Source organism: Rhinoderma darwinii, chromosome 3 (genome assembly GCF_050947455.1).
Source record: "Rhinoderma darwinii isolate aRhiDar2 chromosome 3, aRhiDar2.hap1, whole genome shotgun sequence".
NCBI lineage: Eukaryota > Metazoa > Chordata > Amphibia > Anura > Rhinodermatidae > Rhinoderma > Rhinoderma darwinii.
In genome coordinates, this window is record NC_134689.1 from 228,669,051 (window position 1) to 228,686,808 (window position 17,758).

The window sequence follows — 17,758 nt, forward strand, 5'->3', positions numbered from 1 at the left end:
ATTCATACTTTTTACTGCTGTTGCGCGAATCACGCCCGTCACACGGAAGTGCTTCCGTGTGCTGCGCGTGATTTTCACGCAAGTCAATGGGTGCGTGATGCACAAAAAACGCACAAATATAGGACACGTCGTGAGTTTTACGCAGCGGACACACACTGCGTGAAAATCACGGACTGTCTGAACGGCCCCATTGATTAACATAGGTCCGTGCGAGGCGTGTGAAAATCGGCCGCGTTGCACGGACGTATTTTACGTTAGTCTGAATAAGCCCTTAGGCCTCATGCACACTAACGTATTTTTTTCCTCCCGTAAATACGGGTCCTTGGTCACACGTATTCGACCCGTATTGCACCAGTATTTACGTACCCGTGCCTGTAAATACGGGTCCGGTGTCACCAGTATTCCACCCGTATTTACGGGCACGTTTTCACTGCAAAATTGCAATGCACTAAATCGGCAGCCCCTTCTCTCTATCAGTGCAGGATAGAGAAGAGACAGCCCTTTCTGCAGTAAAAGAAATTCATACTTACACGGCCGTTGTCTTGGTGACGCGTCCCTCTTTCGACATCCAGCCCGACCTCGATGGATGACGCGGCAATCCATGTGACCGCTGCAGCCTATGATTGGCTGCAGTGGTCACATGGGCTGAAACGTCATCCCAGGAGGCCGGACTGGAGGAAGAAGCAGAGAGTTCTGGGTAAGTATGAACGTCTTTTTTTTTTTTTTTTACAGGTTGATCTATATTGTGATCGGTAGTTTCTGTCCAGGGTGCTGAAAGAGTTACTGCCGATCGTTTAACTCTTTCAGCACCCTGGATTGTGACCATCCCCTGACGTCACCTAGCAACGCTCCCGTAATTACGGGTGCACACACGTAGGTCCCCCGTAATTACGGGAGCCCCATAGACTTCTATGGGCCTGCCCGTGCCGTAATTACGGCCTGAAATAGGACATGCTCTATATTTTTGAACGGCACGGGCACCTTCCCGTAAGCATACGGGGAGGTACCCGTGACCAATAGAAGTCCATGGGCCCGTAAAAATATGCCGTAATTACGGGCGTTTTTACGTTCGTGTGCATGGGGCCTCAGAGTGAGAAACTTGATGGACAGGGAGTCCAGAGATTCAAAGGATAAACCCACCATGGCAGTGTCATGGAAGTCCCAGGATGAAGATCTTATTAGAGGTCTTTTTCAGGAACCTCCTGATCCAGGGGTGTTCCGCAAACCTGAAGTCATAAAAGGAGCTTGGAGCAGAAATGTGTACCGAGCGGCCTGGATAAAAATTTAGGCTCAAGGGTATATCAGGATCTGTTAAGGGATTTATATCAATTCCTGTAAAGGAGAGAAAAGCTTTCTGGACCCTTAAAGAGGCTCTATCTCCTATTGCATGTGATCGGCGCTGCAATGTAGATAACAGTAACATTTTTGTTTTGTTTTTTAAAAACGTTCATTTTTGGCCAAGTCATGAGCTATTTTATATATATGCAAATGAGCTTTGAAATGGACAATTGGGCGTTTTTTTTTTCGTTATGTCCAACTGGGCGTGTATTGTGTTTTTAACTGGGCGTGTTTACGTGTATGACGCTGACCAATCAGTGACCAGTCAGCGTCATACACTCCTCTACATTCATTTACACAGCAGCAATGTGCAGCCACATACAGAGATTAACGTTAATCGAGTGTCCTGATAACGAATACACATGAAATCCAGCCTGGACGTCATGTGTATTCAGAATCCTGACACTTCTGAATCTTTTCTGTGAGATTCCCGCAAGCCACGCGTAATCTCGCGAGATTACGGAGGTAAACGAGATTTTGTTTCCCTTGCTGGAAATCTCAAAGAAAAGAGTCAGAAGTGTCAGGATTCTGAATACACATGACGTCCAGGCTGGATTTCGTGTATTCGTTATCAGGACACTCGATTAACGTTAATCTCTGTATGTGGCTGCACATTGCTGCTGTGTAAATCAATGGAGATGTGTATGACGCTGACTGGTCATTGATTGGTCAGCGTCATACACGTAAACACGCCCAGTTAAAAACAAAATACACGCCCAGTTGGACATAACGAAAAAAAAAACGCCCAATTGTCCATTTCAAAGCTCATTTGCATATATATATATATATAAAATAGCTCATAACTTGGCCAAAAATGAACGTTTTAAAAAAAAACAAAAAAACTTTACGGTTATCTACATTGCAGCGCCGATCACATGCAATGGGAGATAGGGATTTGAGAATCTGGTGACAGAGCCTCTTTAAATATCTTTTTGAGGTAACGTGCTTCCTACTTGCCAATAATGTGGAAATGACAGATTCTGAAATACCTCTCCTTATGTGAATCATCCTTTCAGTCTCCATACTGTAAGATGCAGCCTGGTGATGTGGAGATGAACCACTGGGCCCGGAGATCTGGTCTGTCTGGCAGAATCCATGGTTGAGCTAAGGACAGCTTTCTCAGCCACGTGAACCATGTTTTTTTTTTTTACAAAATGGATCGATTTAGATGACCGAGGCCCTGTCTTCCATGATCTTCTTTAACACTATTGGTAGTTGGCAGAGAGGGGGAAAAACATAACCCCGTTCCTGACTCCAACACTAGGAGAGAGCATCTTCTGCTACAGGATTGTCCCTGGGGTATAGGGAGAAGAATCTGAACACTTTCCTGTTCTCCCTGGTAGCAAAGAGATCTATGGATGGATGCCCCCACCTGGCAACTATAAACCAGAAGACCTCATGGTTTAGGTACCATTCTGATAGTAGCAACTCTTTTCTGCTCAAAAAGTCTGCTACCCGATTGTCCTTTCCCTTTAGGTGGACTGTAGAAAGGGACACTAGATGAAGCTCTGCTAGTCCTGACCTTGTACCCAGGGCCGCCATCAGGAATTTCAGGGCCCCCTACAGCTACATTTTCTGGGCCCCCCTACCGTGGCACCGCCTGTTAACGGTACTCCGTCCAGTACTATATCATGGTACCCAGGGCCGCCATCAGGGGGGGTATTAGGGGTACTGATGTGAGAGGCCCAGCCAAACCTAATTGAAAGGGGGGCCCGGCAAACTGCCGCGACTTGCCTTTGGTAGAAAAAAAAACAGGCCCCTGCAATTGGGCCCGTTTTTTTCACCAAAAGAATGTCATGAGCTGCGGGCCCCCCTTTCAATTAGGTTTGGCCGGGCCTCTCACATCAGTACCCCTAATACCCCCCCTGATGGCGGCCCTGGGTAGCATGGGGGCCGTCAAACACCGCCGCCCGTGCGACCGATCACGCGCACCCGCAAACTCCCGCGCATGCGCACCGGCGACCGCCTGGAACCGCGCACCGAATTTTGAGGCAGATTTTGACCTGCCCACACTATCTTGCCGCGTTTTTTGCCTGCGGCGATTGAGGACAGCAGACAGAAAACGCAGCGAAAAATGGATTTTCTGCCTCCCATTGATTTCGATGGCAGGTCAGAGGCGGAACCGCGGCAAGAAAGGACGCGCTGCTTTTTCTTTTTTCCGCGACTGGCTCCCATTGATTTCAGATTAAATCAATGGGAGGCGGTTTTGGAAGTTGTTTGGTGCTGATTCTGACGCAGTGTCCGAGTCAATATCAAGGCCCAAAAACTGTGTGAACTGGGCCTTATTGTTAGGGCTTATTCAGACGAACGTGTAATACATCCGTGCAACGTGTGTGATTTTCACGCGCCTCGCACGGACCTATGTTACTCTATGGGGTCGTGCACACTGTCAGTGATTTTCACGCAGCGTGTGTCCGCTGCGTAAAACTCACGACATGTCCGATATTTGTGCATTGTTCGAGCATCACGCACCCATTGAAGTCAATGGGTGGGTGAAAATCACGCCCAGCACTTCCGCAGCAGTATAAACTATGAATGAAAACAGAAAAGCACCGCGTGCTACAAACATACAAACAGAGTGTCATAATGATGGCGGCTGCGCGAAAATCACGCAGCCGCGCATCATACGCTGCTGACACACGGAGCTGTTATGGACCTTTTGCAAGCGCAAAACGCCACGTTTTTGCGCGCGCAAAAAGCACACGCTCGTGTGAATCCGGCCTTAGGGTAGGAACACACTAGGCATGAACACTGCGGATTTTATGCAACACATTTTATTGTGGATAATCCGCAGCGTATTACAGTCGCAGCAGAGTGGATGAGATGTGAACAAATCTCATCCACACGCTGCAAAAATAATGGACCTGCAGTGTGGCTTTTTGGCTTTTTAAGCCGCAGCGTGTCAATGTATTCTGTGGAATCGCCGCTCCTCTGTTGCGGAAATGCTGCGGTTCTGCCGCAAAAATCACAAATGAGAAAAAAAAAAAAAGGCACTTTTTTAAATTTATAAAAAAAAGTTTAGACTTGCCCCGGCCGTAGTCCTGGTGACGCGATCCTCTATTCTTAGCGCAGCCCGGCCTCCTGTCACGATGTTTCATCCCATGTGACTGCTGCCGCGGTCACATGGTCTACAGCGTCATCCCAGGAGGCGGGGCTACGTTCAGAAGAGAGATGCGTCACCAGGACTACGGCCGGGGCAAGTCTAAACTTTTTTTTCCCTGCAGGATTCCCGCAGCGGACACGCCTCACGAAACCTGCGCCACTATTTGGTGCGGTTTTGCTGGCGGAATTCCCTGCGGCTACCGGGGCGGATAAGCTGTGTAGTTTTACTCAGCATATCCGCCTAGTGTGTCCCTTATGATGTCGCTCCTGGAGCTGCTGCCTGTCTCTAAATAGGCAGTTGGTCCAGTAGAATTTGGAATTATTTTTTTTTGTGAACCAGCTTAAAAAAATACAAAACTTTTGTGTTAGGGCCTGTTCACATCACCGTTCGCTTCCGTTCCGGGGTTCCTTCTGAGGTTTCTGTCGGGTGAACCCCGCAACGGAAAGTGAAAGTGATAGCACAGCTTCCGTTTCCATCACCATTAGCGCAGTCGACTGCGCTATTGATTCCGTCCGAAAACCAGCCGGAATGGTGACGAACGGAAACCATTAGCGATGTTTCCGTCACCATTGAGATCAATGGTGACTGAAACGGAAGCTGTGCTGTCACTTTCACTTTCCGTTGCGGGGTTCACCCGACAGAAACCTCAGACGGAACCCCGGAGTGGTGGTTCGTCACCATTCCGGCTGGTTTTCGGACGGAATCAATAGCGCAGTCGAACTTGCCCTGTTTTTTTTCTTACCAGAAAGAGGGGAGGGGGGGGGGGGAATAGTAGCCCTTGCCCATCTCTAGTTTCAAGACTGGAACTAGGGTTCACTTCCTGATGAGAGAAAGAACCACCGACTCTAGAGCAATTTGTTTCTGTGTTCTTCTGGACTTTTGTAGGGCGGAATCTGTCTGGAGGAGGGGTCCTGAATTCTTAATTGTAACCCGTTTTTATAATATTTAGAACCCATCGATTTGGCGAGAATTTTTCCCATTTTTGAAAGAATAGAGATAAGCGACCTACCACCCCACTCTTTCTGGCGTCATTGCTGCTGATCTTTATTCTTGGGATCATTCTGAGGCCAAACAGGAAACCCTTATTCTTCCCAGGGAACTCAGAGGATCTAAATTTGTGTCCCTTGGGATTAGGTTTCTTGTTAAATTTCCTGGGACAAAAGGAACCTGGTGGTTTGTTCTGAGAAGGAAACCCTTTTCCCCAGGAGGTCATCCAGTGGAGGAACAAACAAAAAGTCTCCTGAACAAGAGATAGAGCAGAGTATTCCATTTGAGCCTGCATCTCCCGTCGATGTTTTCAGCCATATAGCTCTTCTGGCGAAGTTAGACAGAGCTGCTGATCTAGCTGATAGACGAACATAATCGGAGGCAGCAGCTAAAAAAAATCTGCAGCTTTAGACAAAACCGGGAGGGAAGCCAGTATCTGATCCCTAGAAGTCTTCTCTTAGATGAGCTATCCAAATCTTTAGGGACCTGGCCACACATGTGGCCGCAACACAGAGTTTAAAGGACCCTGCAGAGGCTTCCCAGGTCCTTTTTATAGAGGCTCTGTCACCAGATTAAAAATGCCCTATCTCCTACATGGTTTTATCGTAGCTGGAATGTAGTTAACAGCAGTGTTTTTTTATTTTGAGAAACAATCTTTTTTCAGCAAGTTATGACCTTTATTACAGTTATGCAAATTCGTTTCTTAATGTCCAACTGGGCGTTTTTTTTACTTTTAACCAAGTGGGCGTATTACAAAGAAGTGTTTGACGCTGACCAATCAGCATCATACACTTCTCTCCATTACACCGAAGCTTGTTTAACTGAACAGCGTGAACTCGTGGGACGTCACTTGCACCCACAGGTCCTTCGTCTCTAGGGAGTTCTATATGCTTACCTGCACTGTTGGATGCTACCTCCTCCCGCTGCTGCTGCAGATCCGACGACTAACTTCTCATACGCCTGGAGACTATGTTCAGTCTTCAGATGCAGGGATGAAGGACCTGTGGGCGGAAGGGACGTCACAGCGTGGTCTCACGAGATCACGCTGTTCAGTGACACAAGCTTGGGTGTAATGGAGAGAAAAGTATGATGCTGATTGATCAGCGTCATACACTTCTTTGTAATACGCTCACTTGGTTAAAAGTTAATGCCCAAGTGGGTGTTTTTTAAGAAACTAATTTGCATAAATGTAATAAAGGTCATAACTTGCTGAAAAAAGATCATTTCTCAAAATAAAAAAAACACTGCTGTTAACTACATTCCAGCTACGATAAAACGATGTAGGAGATAGGGCATTTTTAATCTGGTGACAGAGCCTCTTTAAATAATAGTCTGCTTTCCTATCTATTGGATCAGGGAGAGAACTCAGGTCTTCAAGAGGCAAGGCATTCTTTCTGGATATCAAATAGATACTTTCTCTTTTGAATCTTGGGAATGCCTAACTTCCTATCAGGGTTCTCCCACTCCCTTTTAATGAGGCTGGACACATTTGTATAGACAGGGAAAGTTATGCCCTCAAACAGAATGTCCTGGATGGACTGGGGTCATCGATGTTCATAGTGGTTCGGACGGTCTTAAGGGGCTGATCCACGTCCTCAACTGGAAACAGCTTCTTTCCACCCCCATCTTCATCAGAGGAATTTTCAGAGAAGCATAGCTCCCCTTGCTCCTAAAATATATCCACCTCTTCACTAGAAGAGTCAGATACACAGACACCCTGTCTTGTCTTACCAGACGAGGTACTAGGAAGGCCATGATTCTTATTAAAAGATTTAAGGGAATTCCTAACCTCAGGTTGTACCATATCCTCGATGCTAGCGGCAAGGCTAGTGGACTCCTCGGCCAAGATCTTATCTAAACATAGCTGGCATAAACGTTTGATATGAAGCTGCTAGCTTCCTTTTAAACATAGCACATGTGTTACAAGTTTTGTCCCGTTTCATCCAGGCACCTTCTCTAACCTAAGAAAACATGTAATATATAAAGGAAGGACAAGATTAATAATAAAAAAAAATGTTGCTTGTCCTACCACTTTTCCTAGAAGATCCCATGCCGTTCAAAGTACCGGACTGGAGGATCTTGCTGGGTCCGACCGTTCAGCACATCCTGCTGCTTCTCCTGGAGCTTCCATGCTGGTTGCTTAGTTGGAGGAGCCATCTTGGTTCAGGCCTGAAATGGGCCAGGGATTGGATGGAGAGGCTCCCTGGCTACAACGAGCTGTAGCGCCTCCACCCTTTCGTGGCCCACCAGAACACCACTTCCTGGGTGTATGTGCGACACCACCGAAGGGAGCCCGAGCCTGGAAGTAGTTGGCGAACTGGAGCCAGGCCTGACCCCCAGGAGAAGCCTCTCCCCCAGAGGAGAACCCACCCACCGTGGGACCTTACCAGCTCCGTAAAGGGAAGCGGTGACCACCTTACACCTTCAGAATACCTCTAGGAACACAGGTGAGTATGTGCTATATGGTCTGCAATCCTGGAGAGAGTGTCTTGACCACAGGACAATCCCATAGGGAGGACAGGAAACCTGACTGGGTATGTGGAGAGGTGTGTCCCTTTTATATCATCAGTCTTCCTGTCTGGCGAATGGGGATGTCTCTCCAGGGGTGCAGTCATCGGTAAAAAAAGTGGATTTAAAATTATTATTTTTTTACTCCCACTACAGGACTTTACACTATGTGATCATTTGATCGATTTTAGAATACTTCTGTATTGCAGTGTATTACTGCCTATCAGTGTAAAATTGACAGGCGTCTGTTAGGCCATGCCTCTGGCATGGCCTAACAGGTATTTACATCATGAAAAACTACCCTGAACGGCCACCGTAAAATCACTATGCAGTCGTTAAGGGGGTTAAAAATAAATTGGCTACCAGTCTCATGCCATGCAAGTAAACAACTTTCCTACACTCACTCTTTTGATGGTGTCAATGTGTCATGCGTAAAGTCAATTCAAATGTGTATTAGAAAAGTAAATAGTAATAATGCAGTGTCCACGAATAGAATGAACTAATGTTAACCATCATATTAGGCCCAGGTCACACAGAGGTTTTTGATGCAGATTAGAATGCGGAAACCGCGTGGCAGCCTTAGCCCTGATTGGGGAAATGTATTCAACTTCTCTACAGCGGAAAGCGGATGTAAAAATGTTGACTTTCGGGCCATTTTTGATGCTCTTGCCACTTCAAAAAAGGAGAAAAAAAAAAAAAAAAAGTAGGCTGATCTTTGCAGAAGGGACCCGCGGGCCGACTTGTTTACTATAATTTACGGCAGAGGCTGGCATAAAGTATAGCGGAGCCATGATTTAACTACGCCAGCCATGATTTAACTCAGGGGCGCGTGAACAGTCGAAGATGCAACAAATTTATTAAGAGGCATTCACATCTTAATTTGTTGCATCTTACTCGAGCTGGTTTCCTAATAAGAAGTGTATAAAAAGCCAGTCCAAATGAGTCCCCTTCAAATGTTACAAGAAAAATAGTGCTGCACGACCTTAGCGAAACCTAACGAATGTCATCAGAAGTCAATGGAGTCAGTCGTGCACCATTGGTATCTGTATATATAGATCCGGTTATGCATTGTTGTTTCTATTATAAAAAGAAACTTTGACCCAACTGAACAGAGCCTACCAAATTTTTAGGCACATTGGCCATTTGTGCTTCTGGGATTTGTTGAGCCGTATGTTATGGGGCACAAGGACACCTTCCTCTAAAGTCATACATAAGGTCCAATGTGCAATAACCGTCCAGCACTAATAGAATGAGTGATACAGCAACATGGGATACATAAAATGTACACCAACCAAAAGCACGCAATATTAGGCTACATTCACACGACAATGAAAAAAAAATGTCCATTAAAAACTGAAGTGTCAAGTTTTTTTATGGCCGTTTTGCATCAGTGTGTCTTTTTTCATCCATTTGCAGTCCATCTGTCTGTTTATAATGGCCGTTTATCTGTTTGCCATCCATTTTTCATGGCCATTAAAATCAATGAATGTATTTTATTTGTCAGGGTTTCTTTTGTCCCAACCCCCTGAAAACACCAGTGTCCACTAAAGATAGTGCCAGACACCTCCCCCTGTAGACAGCGCCAGACATCTCCCCCTGTAGACAGCGCCAGACACCGCCCCCATCCAGTGACAGCAGGGGCTCCTCTAGGAGCAGAATCCCTGGCTAGAGCGTCGGCAACACTCTGGCAGAGGATTCCGCTCCAAGAGGATCCCCTGATGTCACGTGACGGTCTCTCTCTAGGGGTGAAATCCCTGTCCAGAGCGTTGCCGATGCTCTGGCCAGGGATTCTGGCAGTGATGTCAAGGGCTTGCCCGGCTCAGCATTTAAAGTAGCGCTGTGCCCTGGAGTCCTCTTGGCCAGGATCAGTTTTTAACGGCCGTCCTAAGGATTCCTTAAAAATTTATCCATTGGGGGTGTGGCCAGCGGCACCTGGAGGAAGACGTACGATAGTACAGATCCTGAACATCTCGGCCCAGTAAGGTGCACAAACCGGCTATACTTATCCTAAACCTCGTTGATACGAGTACCCAAGCTCCCTGGATACTCCACAGCTGATGGCGCGCTGGAAAACCAAACGGAGCCCAGTCAAATTAACCAAGTACTTCACGGCCGCTGAAACCTGCCAAGATGGTGCCGACCAGTCTCTCTCTCGGGAATCAGCAACCTGGCGTGCACGCAGTGACTCTACAGCCACGTCTCCAGCAGCAGTGAGTACAGCTGGGGACTTCCACATCCTCAACCAGCCCGCCACTTAACCTCTTGGCTTCCACTTTCAATCCCCTAATGAGAAGGGGAAATGATTCAGGGTCTGGCAACAAAAATGTTATGGATGAAGTATCTGAGAAGCAGAGCCGTTCACCACGTGAATCCTCTAACATGGCGGCCTCAAGAAAAAACGCTGTTACAGAATCTATGATGAGGACACTGCTTAATCTTTCCATGCAAAATAAGCTACAATCTGCACTTCACATATTGAAACCAAAATGGCAAAGTTCACTACTGCTCATAATGAAAGTGTGGATGTGACTACTTCTGTGGAGGAAGAACTCTCTGCATTAAAATCCAAAATGTCGGATATGGAAGACCGCTCCAGGTGCAATAATGTCTGCATTCGTGGTATCCCAGTAGCAATTAAGAATGAAGAACTTCGCGATTTCCTCATGGATATGTTCACTACCCTGCTGCCGCAGGCCTCACAGCGGATTTTATTATGGACCTTGTACTTCCTAAGCCAAAAGCCTTGCCTTCCTCTACTCCAAGGGATGTTATCGCTCAGATACACTTTTTACACATCAAAGAACGAATTATGGAAGCTATGCGACAGAAACCGGCATGGCCTGAAAGATATCAATACATCTCTGTGTTAGATGACCTATCTGCCGCAACCCTTGCCAGACTACGAGTTTGGCGAATGTACAAAGATACTGCGTGATAACGCTATTCCCTATAGATGGGGAATCCCGGTCAAACTCATTATTGGAGAAGGTGGGAAGCACATGGTATCTTCTCCGAAGGCGGGAATGCAACTATGCCGAGCGTGGAATCTTCCTACTGCTGCAGTTGATGCGAGTGGTTCTGGTAAACGTAGCTCACTGCAACATATCCCTGAAGAGTGGTCCATAGTGACTTATGGCAAACGTCGTGCAGTTTAACCTGACAGGTGGCCATTTAATTGTCTGTTACTGTCTGGCTCTTTTTATCCCCATGTCAAGGACTTCATGGTCCAGGAGTTTGGTAACGTGCAATGTGAATTTTCATATCTAGGGCAAGTTCTTAATCATCTGGGCTGCCACTGGCTGGGTAGTATCCTCAGACGACCTTTTTTCTAAGCCCTCTTTACTGTGAGACTTTTTACCATTTCTTCACGGTTATGATTTCGTTGTTCCTTACATCTGGAATTTGGGTTACTTTTATTTTTATGTATGCCTACATATTCTCTTTTGAAAGGGATTCCCAATATCAGCTGTGCAGATTGTTTGAGCCTAGACACATTATCTGTTTGCACTGACACTATTCTGCTAGCGGCCCTTCACCGTCCACAACTGTTGGACTGTGGTGTTTAAAATGGTTTCCCTAAATGTGAAAGGGATGAATTCTCCCTATAAACGTTCTATGATTAGAAAGAAGCTGCCCAATTAAAAGGCAGAAATTTTTGTATGCAGGAAACTCATCTTCAACTCGAGGATTTGTGTAGACTTAAACATAATAGATACTCACATGCCCCTACTTCGGGTAAAAAATAAATAAAAAGGAGGGGTCTCTATCGCTATTGGGAACACGGTAGAGTTCAGCTTGACTGGACAGATTGTGGACGACGAGGGTAAATATGCAATTCTGATGTGTCACATTAATGGTGCCGAATATACTATTGCATCATTGTATGCCCCGAACTTGGGCCAATTACAATTCCTATCACGTTTGTGCTCACTGTTTCAAATGGAAAAAGATGGTTCGTTAATTGTCATAGGTGACTTCAATGGCCATCTGTAGACTCCACGTCTAAGGTAGTACACTGAACCAACCCCTCTTTCATTTGATTAAGAAGCACAAGTTATTTTATATCTGGCATATCCAACACCCCACTGAAAATGACTTAACGTTCTTTTCTCACCTGCATCATATTTACACGAGAATAGACTGCTTCCTAGCGCATAAGGCACTGATTTCTAGAGACGATAGTTCCGCAATCCATATGATCGGACCATGCCCCCATCTCTCTCGTGGTCACCAAGAGATTCAATAATTTACCCAATTCTGTATGGTGACTGAATTATCCCACCCAGATTATGCCCCTAAAACTGACCTATTTAAGAGATTATTTTGAATTTGACAACAATGAAGTATCTGATGATAAGTTATGGTCTGCCCTTAAGGCCATTGTGAGGGCATTTCATTCAACAAACCTCATATGCTAAAAAGCAAAGGTCTGCAGAACTACTCCAATTGCAACTCGAACTTGCTCATTTACACACATTAAACAAAACAGCCTACTCTCCCTGGTACAGTCCCGTATTCATGCTATCAACACAAACAAGTATGAGTTAACCCTAAAATGTTTAAAACATTCATTATTGGCAGGGAAACCGGTCTGGGTCTTTACTGGCAAGCCAACTTAAGTCCCTTCATGTCCAGGCCAGATGTATCAAAGATTGTGGATCCACAAGGTATAGAAGATTGCTTTGCGGAGTACTATAACCGTCTGTATAATCTGAAAATGGATCCCTTGATCCCTTCTTCCAGACATCTATTCGTACCTCTCTAATCTGAATCTGCCCAGTGTACCGCAAGAAAGCTTAGTGCAGTTGACACAAGAATTTACCACACAAGAGGTTGAAACAGTTATTAAATCATTAAAAACAAACAAATCACCTGGCACAGACGTTTATAAAATTCATAGAACAAAATGGTCTCCATACCTGGCCTGTGTGTAACACTGCAGCTAAAACAGGTACCTTTCCAGCTGAATTGCTGGGGGCTCCGGTAAGAACACTTCCCAAACCGGGTAAATCTCCGGACAGTCTGGTTAATTTTAGACCAAATTCTCTCTTAAACACAGACCTCAAGGTATATTCTAAATTACTGGCTATACGCCTAACTGATATTGTGCTCTCACGGATTAACAGTGACCAGGTGGGATTTGTCAAAGGACGTCAGACAGTTGATGGCACACGGTGCTTTATAAATAATCTGTCTACAGTCCGGTCTCATCAGGTGCCTTCTCTGCTCCCATCACTGGATGCGGAGAAGGCACTTGATAGGGTCCATTGGGGGTACCTCAAAGTGGTGCTTAGAGTCTTTGGATTTCCAGACGACCTGTTAACTATGGTTATGGCACTATATACTAGGCCTTCTGCATCTCGAGATCCCTCTCTAGATCTTTCCAAATTACCAACGGCACACGCAAGGGGTGCCCTCTATCCTCCCGTCATATTTGCGCTAGTCATGAAACCCTTCGCTCAGAGTATTCGTACGTGTTCTGATATTGAAGGCATCAAGGTAGGAGACGATCACCGAATCGGCTTATTCGCCGATGAGGTTATAATTTTGCCTATCTTCCCAAGAACATTCTCTTTCTGAAGTTATGGGCCTCATATAAACCTCTAGTGCGATCAGTTACTATAAAATTAACTCTACGAAAAGCCTTATTTTAGATCTAGGAATTTCACCTACGGTAAAGACACACCTCCAATCGGATTTCCCATTTCAGTGGGCGGATGAAAGTATTCCGTACCTGGGTATACACCTTGCTTACCCACCTAGTCGCTTATTTGCCTCTAACTACAATGCCCTATTCTCGCAAATTAAGAATGATATAAAAATGTACTCCAAATACCCGGTTTCATGGATAGGTAGAATATCTACTATCAAGATGCTGATATTGCCTAAAATTCTCTACTAATTCCGCAACCTCCCTAGCTCAGTCCCACTTTCTGATATTAAATAGCTTCAATGCTTACTCATGTCCATTATTTGGAATCACCAGAGAGCTAGGATAGCAGAGAAAATGTTGTACCTGCCTCCTCTCCTGAACAACTGGTGGGTACATGACATCTCTAAACAGTGGGTGAGGATGGAAGCGTCTTTGCTGTCACAACCATCTCTATGTAACTTTTTATGGTGCCAGGCTCTATCATCTGCAACCTCTGTCAATAGGAGTTGTACAATTTCTTCCAGTGTTGCCCTGTGGAGAAGACTGACTAATCTCCAATTACTTTCCCTGAAATTCACCAAGACTCAAATTTTGGCATTGCAACTAATGATCCAGAGCACTGACTTACGTTTCTGGGCGTAATTTGAGGTACCGAACACAGTTCTATAAATATCTACAATTACACCATCTAGTCAATCCTTGAAATGATCCCGAGTGAACTGGCACCCCATATGAGAAGTTTTTTTCGAGCTCCCATAATATGACCAAGGGTATTTCTAAGGCAAATGAAGCTACGATTGCCCTTCGGTTGAATGACCCATTAGCTTTTATCCCTAGATTTTATCCCTAGACGGGAAGCAGACCTCAAATGTACATTCCCTTCGGAGCAGTGGCAGTTTTTCTTCTCCATTTCTATAAAAAAACAAAAAAAAAACCTCTAGGTGTATCAACCACTTGGAAATTGGTAGGAAACTACTCTATCGTTGGAATCGTATACTGTACAGATTGTCCAGGATTTACCCAGGAGCTTCTAATATGTGTTAGAGAGGTCATACAGAAATTGGCTCTCTATTACATGCGTGGTGGGATTCTGTTGTGATTCTGGATTTTTTTGGAACAAATTTGGATTTTATTGGGCAGTATATTAATAACCCCTTCCATTGGGGTCCAGAACTAGCTCTTCAATCCTTAACTCTGGAGGAAATACCTAGGGCGAACCTAATGGTCATTTCCCATCTGCTTACTGTAACTAGATCTGCAGTGGCACGTAACTGGAAGAGTAATGTAGTTCTGACTATTTCAAAAATAATAAATAAAGCACAGTGTAACTTTAATATGGAAAGAAAGATAGCGATTATAATGGGTAACACCTCTAAATTTGGGATGATTGGGTCCGATTTACAGTAGATTATTGGAAGTCTCCATGATGTGCACTGGACAAGTCCTAATGTAATTGCTCTGTGATATACCTCTGCTCATGAATAATATGATTACGATTTATATGTAGGCTACAACAACACAATCAAAACTTGCAATCGACTTGTTAATTCATGTGTCATGCCTTATGTACCCATCTCTTCAATTGCTTACTTTGTGAAGGTCCCATACATCACATGTAATGTCTTATTATTGGTACACTTGGCTGTTCATCTTTTGTATTGCTACAGTTTATAAATTTAATAAAAATTGTACGTTAAAAAAAAAAAACAAAAAAAAAAAACTGATCCATTGAATTCTATGGGGGCAACCTGGCCGGGAAGACGGCCAAAAATAGCACGTCCTATTTTTTTTACGCCCATTATTCAGTCAGTAAAAAAAACGGCTGTGTGAAAACAGCCATTGAGCTACATTGTTCTAAAAATGGCCGTGCGACGGCAGTTAAAAAAACGTGTCACAGCCGTTTTTTTCCTGTCGTATGAAAGTAGCCTTAGGGCTCATTCAGACTAGCGTGTAACTTGTCCGTGCGACGGCCGTTAAAACAACGACCATGACACGGACACATGTATTTCAATGGGGCCGTTCACACGGCCGTTGCTTCAACGGAGCGGGTGAAGGGTCCGTGAAAAAAAAAAATAGGACATGTCCTATTTTTTTGCGTTTTCACGCATCCCTCCATAGACTCTAGTCCATGAGGCATCCGTGATAATGCGTCCCGCACGGGACAAGACATGCATTTTTCACGTCCGAGGTTGCACACTACATTAAAAATGGCTAATACTAAAACATAATACAACAAAGTAACCAACGGCAAACCATAATATTTGACTTCCAAACATAACATGACTTCTGCTTTATACGTTGTAAAGACAAACTAGAGATGCTATACATAATTATGGAACGTTTATAATAAGAACAACAATTACTTACATAAATTACACACATATTTTATGTTGACCAAATGTAAGGTACACATCATACAAGCAAATATTTATCTGGTCCTCATGGATCAATGAGAATTACTACTTTTCTCTGCCACTAAACTTGCCTTCTTCTAGCAGATCCAGACATTCCCTAGTGGTTTGGTGGATACCCAGCGCTACACCTGACATTCTCCCCCCCCCCCCCCCAGGCAAACAGCAGGGAGAGGATGGCTATGGCTGCTTAGTAAGGTGTGACAGGAGAGACTGGGACAGGGAAAAAAAAGCAACAATTTTAGAGAGGCCAGGATCACACACACAGTTTTGATGCAGTTTTTGGTTTTGTTTTTTTAAGCAAAGCCAGAAGTAAATAAAGAAATAGAGAAAAAAAAAGATAATTTTGTGGCCAAAAATTGCCACGAAAACTGCATCAAAACTGAGTGTGTGTGATCCGGACCTAAAAGCGGAGATTAATAAAATCATTATCTCTGTGGATATTTTTAATGACTTATTGTTGAAAGCTATTTTTATTGGCTAAGCACAGCGGAGTTCACAATGGGCGAATGTGGTGGAGATTACCCGATCACAGAAGAAAAAGTATCTCCGCAAATATTCCTACAGCGGCCTCCCATTAAAAAAATAAAATAAAAAAAATCAGGTGCGTTAACTCAAGCCAACGCCAGTCTAAATGTCTGGATCAAAACCGCTATATTTAGTAAAACGGTGTTCAGAGCTGAAAACGTATCGCAGTTTCAGATTTGATCTCCACAACTGACCAAACGCAACTATCGTAAAGCGAGAAGGATAATCAGAAGCCAAAACACCTATGTCGAAAAATCCATGTCATGGCAGCCATTGGTCAGATTGACAGCAGTGCCTGTGAAGATCGTTGCTATCTGCCAACTAATCTAATGTCCACGGGTTTGAATGAGTCATTTCCTGCCGTCACTCCTACAACAAAAGCTCGACTTATCTTAGTTTTTTTTAAATCTTTTTCCTATAGTAAACTATCCCAAGGACCTTCAGTTGTCAATACACTAGGTCTCTAAATACAATGACGTCACATGCGTGACGTCACTTCTCCGAATTAAAATAATAAAACTGACGCTCTTTCTATAAATCACAGTTGCGGACCTTTGCGTCTGATCTGTGAATCATCATTGCTCTGTAGGTTCCAACCAACTTGTTTTAATTGTTTTGGGACACATTTGGCAAGAGAAGAAATAACGCCGAAAAGCAAGGAGCTGCAAAACGAAGCACTAACCGCAAATATTCTACGCCAGGGATCCGTACACTGGCACCGAACGGCGTGCCCGCTCCCAGTAGGTCTGCGAGTGCGGGCACTACAGCACCGGGCCCGTACTGACAAGACTCCGGTACTGGACCCCTGTTGTAGTAAAGTAGTGTAGTGAGTGTATGAGAAAACTCAGCGCTAGGACCTACAACAGATACTACGGACAAAATCACGGACACGTATACAGGGGAAGTGGCACACATGCCAGCGCTTACCCTCCGGGCACTTCTCCCAGCTTCTCTACACAACAATCTCCAGCAGTCAGAAAATGTCTGACGCTTCACAAGCACACAGTCCTCCTAGAGGGGCACTGACCTCCGGAAGTGATTCGTGCGATAAGAAAAAAAGAAGAGAAAGTGAAAGCTCACCCGGAAGTAGAGACGGCGCAGGCTTCCTGTACTGTGCACGTCAAGCCTGTACATCATGTGTGCTTCCGTTGTCTCTGCACTAAAGCTCCAGGGCTGTTCTTTATAAAGAGGTGGTATTTTTTAGCAATTGAAGAAAATTGTCTTCTGAGA

General features: G+C 44.7%; 1 protein-coding gene across 5 annotated transcripts in view; it reads right to left on the minus strand.

Moving 5' to 3' along the window:
- The window catches only part of TASOR2 (transcription activation suppressor family member 2), a 124,388-nt gene extending 106,841 nt beyond the window's left edge, over positions 1-17,547 (minus strand). For 4 of the 5 annotated variants that reach the window (XM_075857493.1, XM_075857489.1, XM_075857490.1 and 1 more), the window contains exon 1: positions 17,456-17,547. The gene's annotated coding sequence lies outside the window, so the exon portion shown is untranslated. Of the gene's footprint in view, positions 1-17,210; positions 17,334-17,455 lie in introns of all 5 variants that reach the window. The other variant, XM_075857491.1, reaches the window with a different exon arrangement.
- Between the last annotated feature and the right edge of the window lie 211 nt (positions 17,548-17,758).